The sequence below is a fragment of the Ylistrum balloti genome, unplaced genomic scaffold, assembly GCF_031769215.1.
Source record: "Ylistrum balloti isolate Yb309-2 unplaced genomic scaffold, AGI_CSIRO_Ybal_v1 Utg371124, whole genome shotgun sequence".
NCBI lineage: Eukaryota > Metazoa > Mollusca > Bivalvia > Pectinida > Pectinidae > Ylistrum > Ylistrum balloti.
In genome coordinates, this window is record NW_026782617.1 from 1,055,035 (window position 1) to 1,062,680 (window position 7,646).

General features: G+C 37.8%; 1 pseudogene; it reads right to left on the reverse strand.

The window, feature by feature from the left end:
- Positions 1-235: 235 nt before the first annotated feature.
- On the reverse strand, positions 236-7,173 carry LOC132560876 (heat shock 70 kDa protein 12A-like; annotated as a pseudogene).
- Between the last annotated feature and the right edge of the window lie 473 nt (positions 7,174-7,646).

The window sequence follows — 7,646 nt, forward strand, 5'->3', positions numbered from 1 at the left end:
AAGAAGTTACAGTAAGCTTTTGTCACATTTCCTGTCCTTTTCTCTATGGCCCTCTATCTATTTCTGTGCCACTGATGTTGATTTCCAGTGTAACTGTGACATCCAATCCACGTTCTCTGCGTGATAAGTCCACCTTTTGAAAACACAAGGTCCCTCGTTCACAAAGGCAGGGTCCCTGTCATTTTAAGCATAAAAAATCAAACCGTTTCTGATCGTCATTTAGCGGGTAGTAGTGTTACCTACCACCCACTAAATCAAGCCTTTTCCGCGCACGTGGCCTTATTGCATCCATTTCATACCCATACATCACAGCCCCTTTCAGAATGGCTAGACGAGGGTCTACGGGAATGACGATGTTGTATTTGTTTTCAAATTTATCTTTGATAGCCTTCTGCATTAACAGAGCTTCAGAATAGCCCCCCACAACAACAATGGTCCCCAAATCATGGAACTCGGTGTTTTCAACCAATAATTTCTCCAGTGTACTCACAACGTTTGTAGTAGATTCCCTAAAAAGGATTCAAAGACTGTTGTGGCAACTCTCATTTTATCATGTATGATTTCCACTTTATTCGCTAATGGTGTTTGATTGATAAATTCCTTCAACTCACACCCTGTTATTTCCTCAAAAACTTCAAGAAGATTTACAGGAACGCGAAAAGTGCTTTGTTCTATGTTTCTATTCGGGTCATATGCACATTTCTTCACCTCAAAGTCGTCAACAATAGCTTGCCAAGCGACTGGATAAGATTCCTTCAACAAAGCTATGACATCTTGACCACACAAGCGTTGCAGAAAGCGTGTGAAGTTTTCGTTGACCCTCTGGCCTCCCCAGTAGTCCCCCGTAGGTTCGTTAATAGCTTTCAAATTACCATCCTCAAGTACTTCATGGGCTGTTATGGCAATTGTTTCCCCTAAAATGTTTCAATAAATCTAATGTTAAAAAGTTTTTTTAAAAAGTCAACAAATATAACTGCAATATCAACATAATACGAAAGCCCTCGCGGACCTAAGCGAAACAAAGATGGCCAACTTTCTCAAGGAATCTTGATCCTACAACCCTGTAACGCAAACTCTACTAAAATCATAATTCTTTCATGTGAAGTTCGATCAAAATCTCTCAAATAACGACGCTATTAGAGTCCTGATAAGGATTTTCTAAACCTTAAGAGTTACAGAACAATTGTGAAACTCCAAATGGCCTGAGATATAATTGTCAAGATTGATCAAAATCCCTCAAGACTTATATAGTAGAAAATAGAGCACTCTCTAGGATTTTCGGGAATAGTAAGCTGACCTTGACTCTACAAACCTCAAGCTCAAACTCGTTCAAGATATAAAGATTCTGTCTAAGATTGTAGAGTTCAATATGATACGTTTAGAAATGAACCAGGTAAAGTACTGACAAGGACAAAAGTTACGTTTGTACAGGAACATCCATATATCCGTTCTAACATTCGTCGTGAGGGGATAAAACACACACACGACGAAATTGTTTGAAACAGGACAAAAACTGTTCATTTCTTACGTGTCAGCTAATGATTTATCAGATGATAAGGCGAATCCTTGATGACATATTTTCAAGTCACATCTTTGTTTATTTTTTCCTTTTTTTATGAAAATATGTTTCATGAGAGCTCAATGAATAAGTTTTTCAAATGTTAAAAAAATGTTCACTGTAGAAAAATGTGCAAGTAATTATTTGTATATACCGATTCAGATTTTTTATCTACTGAAATAAAGACCTAATTTTGAGTCAGTCCGATATTTTTTTAATTTACATTTTCACAAAATTCAAAGCTTCTCAAGTAAGAGATACCTCCAAGGTCTAATATAAGATATTTGGCGCCTGCTTGGAAGTTAGCTACAGACGAACCGTCACCAGATGCTCCAACGACACCGCTGGATAGCTTCCTACAATACAGAGATGCTGCCTCGGGTTCCAGGGCCAGTGATAACTGTCTGTCTTCTATTCCAGCCTTCCGTAGAAAAAAAACAAGAATTTTACAGCTGATTGGTATTTCCCAGATTTAGCTTCAACCTGGTTCGTATCAAAAACTTGTGAAAAGTGAGGTTGTGGTGTGTGTTGGTGAGTGTATGTGTGTGAGAGGGTGGTGTGCGCGTGAGTGTGGCCCCAAAGTAAGTTTTTGTCGTGCATTGTTAACTGTAATACATATGACAACACAAGGCACACATCGTCAGGTGAAAAAGAGAAAATACCAATATTTAAACAGAATCTTAACATAAACTCAAATTAAATAGATCTATGGTGTAATATGAACAAATTCTAGATATACACGATGACTCCTGAAAATGTACATGGGGAAAAATACCAGGTGTTCCGGAAAAGTAAGCGTCTTCTGCTTCATCGACGGCACCGCCGTGTAAATTTTGGTCAATTTAAATAAATGATAATGTATTATATTTCCACAAACATCTGAGATAATTTGTCTTTACCTATTAATAATCACCTTGTGTGCGGCTTTTCTCATAAAGTGTTTGGCTTCAAGGTTCCAGATCGCCGGAACGGCCAGTACCCAATGGATATAAGATGGGTCGAAATCACACCCGATATCCTTGGTTTCCAGGTCTTTGAGTAATTTATTCTTGAAGAACTGTATAAGGGTAGAAACCACACTGATCGCTGGCATTTCCTTCCCATTCTCCGATTCCAGCATTGTGGATATCGTAAGCTTATCCTATCATCGTGATAAAATCATGTATTTAGTGACTCACAACAACATCTAATGTGGCTCGGTTTGCAACCAACTAGGATACGAAGGTTTTAATAATGATACATATCTTTCAAAACAAAAACTACTGCGATAGCTAGAGAGGATAGACATTCTCTAAATGGCAGCTGAGCTGACTGCAATGCGGATGGAAGACCTTTCACACGACATACAGAGCAATTTTGATAAAGTGTATTGTCCAAGGACGCAACCACGAGAGGACAAGATGGTCTAGTTTCCTAGCTTCCAGAGAATCACAACTTGCCACGGGTAAAGATTGAACAACACCTTAGACCTTCGTCTGAGGTTGAAAGATACAAGCAGGTACGTAATTACATTTACATCAGTAAGCTGATCTACAGCTACCATATTGCATTACATTAAAAAGCTCAACTATTCGGAGCATTATTGAAGTTCTTAAAATTAGTTACTATCACATGGAATCTATATGTACTCGCCTTCAACTCGTATAGCTTCATCTTGAAGTGCTTAAAGAAATAGCAGTCTTCAGGAACAACTTTGAATTCGGAATTAGCTTCATAGCCAAAACTTCTGAAATTCTTGTCCGAGTCCAGCAGGACGCAGGTAGGCGCTTTAGCAGTGACTGTTGTTTCTGATTCCCAGGAGCTTAAATAGATCTTAGGTCCTTCGGAATCCTTGTACCCGTCTCTTGTACAGTATGCATATCCAGAAAATGTAGTTCCAAAATCAATTGCCGCCACAATTAAATTTAATTTCTTGACACTCTAAAATGATTCACCATATAATGAGTATTAAACAATGCATGTATGGGCCAAGGAGAATGGGTAAAAAAGCCGGCAGATTTTACTAAATGTATAACAGGTAAGATCATGTTTGTTCGCCAACGCCAATCACCATAATATCTCTCCTATTACGTCAAATCCATGGTCCATGTACATCAGTCCCACAGACTGACATTCTCGGAAGTGAGGGCACCAACATATTTGAATACTTACACACTCAGTCAACTATCACGAAACATCTCGCAATGTACAGAAAAGATTAATAGCATATTTTGGTAATGTTTATTTTGATCCAACTAAACCCATTATAAATAATTTAATAGAATCCGATATAAATGGAACGTTCATTTAACGTCTGTTCAAGGGAGGTAATCCCCATAACTTGAATTTGAAATTAAGGATAAATATGGAATTTTAGTGATAACATTACCTTTTTCCGTGCAATGACAGTTTTCGTGGGCCAAACATCTTGTTCTCTTACAGGTGAAGTTGATGTTCCGCAGGAAAATTCCGATCGCTGAAAAACAAAGCTTCGTGTAATCTTATAGGTTTGTATATAAGATAGCTTCGAGATCTATGATACTTTCAAACTTTTGGGTCATGTGATCAGAAAGTTTCGTCCATCGCCGTACTTAAACCATTTACATTTTAAAAATTCTTCTCAAGTTCTATCCGCCGGATTGAGATTAAACTTTCGTGAATTTCCCATTGAACTAAAAATTGGTGTTGATTTTACGAAAGGGAAGCAGTCAATGTTTTGATATTCATGTCCTCTCGAAGGTTCATTACGGTAGCCATGGCGACCATTTTGTAAAATAATTGCACAATCATGGTTTCCCTATACATATTTTAAATTTCTTCACAAATTCCACCGGTCGGAATAAGTTGAAAATTTTCCTAAAATGATTTTGATTTGGTTTTCACCAAATGTTTCTTTTACCTTGTAACGATTACGGTTCCTCGTCGCCGAGATGAATGCTCCATCGCCTCGACCAGCCCTTCTCCATGAATTTTCGGTTTCAAAAACTTTCTCTGTAGGGCAATAACAAGTACATTATAACTTATTACTTAAAAATGCTCTCTTGGCTAAGGAAAAAGTTTTCAACCTTTTTTGTTTTTTTTTGTTTTTTTTTTGCGTTTGTGATTTTTTAAGAGTCTCCTTTATTTCAACCCTCATCCTCCTATTGTGTTGTATTCCATATCCTTAAGCTATCATTATTCGTTGTATTTTGATTAAAGAGTAAAAGTTTCGCTTTCCTCAAATACCCTTTCAAAGTTTCATAAAAAATCTTTTATGCATTATACACAAGACACTGACAATTTTCTCTTTCCATGCCACCCATTCTGAGAATCAAAATTCATTGATACAAATGTGTTTTTACCATTTGATGTAAGTATATTCCCACGATATCTGGGTCGGTTCCTGTTGACAAAAACCTTGTTGGCTACATGCGGACGTTTAGCACTCAAATCAACCTTCTGTTCAAACCTCAACTCCCTGCTGCGAGATTCCAAATGCCGATCCTTGAATAAAGAAATAAAATTAGAAAGTTGTGATTCGCTATGATCTATCTCATTGTTAGAGTCATGCAACTTCCTCTCTAACTGTCGGGTCTTCCGCTGAGGGACGTTGATCTGACAACCAAACCAGACATATATAGAATCATTTAGCTGTTGAGGGGAGTTCTACAATATATGACTGATTTAATACACGTATCTGTAATGCGATGGCGAAAAGTATTACTGCTTTGCAATAACCTTTACCTTCAACATCACCTTAAACGCTTCCGACTTTAGTATGTTGAAGTAAAATCTATATGTAAGTGTAAAACCTAGTGAATTTACCTGTAATAATTACCTGAATGTAGGTGTAACATCTGAGTTTACCTTATGTTATAACCTGTATGTAGATGTAAAAGCCTGTGAGTATTACGTGAGATCTTACCTGTATGTTGGTATAAAAGCCTGTGAGTGTTACATGAGATATTACCTGTATGTTGGTGAAAAAACCTGTGAGTATTACATGAGATATTACCTGTATGTTGGTGTAAAAACCTGTGAGTATTACATGAGATATTACCTGTATGTTGGTGTAAACGCCTGTGAGTATTACGTGAGATATTACCTGTTTGTTGGTGTAAACGCCTGTGAGTATTACGTGAGATATTACCTGTATGTAGGTGTTAACTCCTGTATAACGTGAGATATTCTCTGCATGAAGATATAAACGCCTTTATTTATCTCGATTTATTACCTACATATTAGAGTAAAATCTTCTCGATTTTAAACCGAGTTCTTACCTGTTTGCCTCCGCCCTCACCTACAGTCTACAAAACAAAAAACAAATACAAAATAAGTCCTCACTCACCCCCTCAGTTACGCAACTTCAACTACATAAAGAACTGACAACAGAACAGTAGATGAAATATTTACCTGTGAAGTACAACAAATATATTGACTGACCTCGGATATCTATCAGAACGTCCTTCATTGACTTATCCTAAAAGCTTTCATATTGATCACAAATGGTAAAACAATGTATTCTTTTCGTTGTTCATTTTTCCTCTTCCTCATCCCATCCAATTACAATGATGAAGACAAATAAGAATAGATTCTTTAAATTGTGTCAACATCTTCTTAGCAGTATTTTTTTTTAAAGAAATAGTGACAAGATTTACCTACAAGCTAGACTTTTTCTATTGAAAGATTTGTCATTTTCTATTGGGTCATTAGATATGTGGTACTGATTCATGTTACGTGTTGATTCTTTTTCTGTGGTTCGATGTAGTAGATTTTGTAGAGAAAGAGAGAGAGGGGGAGAGAGAGACAGAGACAGAGACGGAGAGAGACAGACAGACAGACAGAGAGAGAGAGAGAGAGAGAGAGAGAGAGAGAGAGAGAGAGAGAGAGAGAGAGAGAGAGAGAGAGAGAGAGAGAGAGACAGACAGACAGACAGACAGACAGAGACAGAGAGAGAGAAACAGAGACAGAGAGAGACACAGAGACAGAGAGAGAGAGAGAGAGAGAGAGAGAGAGAGAGAGAGAGAGAGAGAGAGAGAGAGAGAGAGAGAGAGAGAGAGAGAGAGATTCTTTATTTATGCTCGGTTTTGCACAAAATGAGTCCGGGAGATTGTTGGACCATTTTACTGCTGGTGGATCTGTTTGCTTGAAGTAATAACCATAGGCTTCGGGTTATTCAAATAATCTGTAATTTCTTTACCAGGCCGTAATGGTAAGAATTGTCAAGATAACCGCTTAGTCTGGCTGTTAACGAGGTGGCTAATTTTAGATGATCAGCGCTTAGAATCAGGTGATCTGTTATCTTGTTATCTAAGTTGTAAACAACAGTTAACACTTCATCTTTAGGATGAGCTTTCGATCGTTGTGGTTGTATGAGTCTATGTGTCAACTTTTGTCATTTGTGTCAGTGGTGTTGGGGTCCATAGTGTTCTTTCCATCCAGTAATGATTCTGTCAAGTTTGCCTTTGGTGTGATTCTGTCATGTTTGCCTTTGGTGTTGGAGTCCATAGTGTTCTTACCATCCAGTGATAATTTTGACATTTTTGTCTTTGGTGTGGAGGTCCATAGTGTTCTTTCCATCCAGTAATAATTTTGTCATGTTTGCCTTTGGTGTGGAGGTCGATAGCGATCTTTCCATCCAGTAATAATTTTGTCATGTTTGCCTTTGGTGTGGAGGTCCATAGTGTTCTTTCAATCCATTAATAATTTTGTCATGTTTGCCTTTGGTGTGGAGGTCCATAGTGTTCTTTCCATCCAGTAATAATTTTGTCATGTTTGCCTTTGGTGTTGGGTCGATAGCGATTTTTCCATTCAGTAATAATTTTGTCATGTTTGTCTGTGGTGTGGAGGTCCATAGTGTTCTTTCAATCCATTAATAATTCAGTCATGTTTGCCTTTGGTGTGGAGGTCCATAGTGTTCTTTCCATCCAGTAATGATTCTGTCATGTTTGCCTTTGGTGTGGGGTCGATAGCGATCTTTCCATCCAGTAATAATTTTGTCATGTTTGCCTTTGGTGTGGAGGTCCATAGTGTTCTTTCCATCCAGTAATGATTCTGTCATGTTTGCCTTTGGTGTTGGGGTCCATAGTGTTCTTACCATCCAGTGATAATTTTGACATTTTTTTCTTTG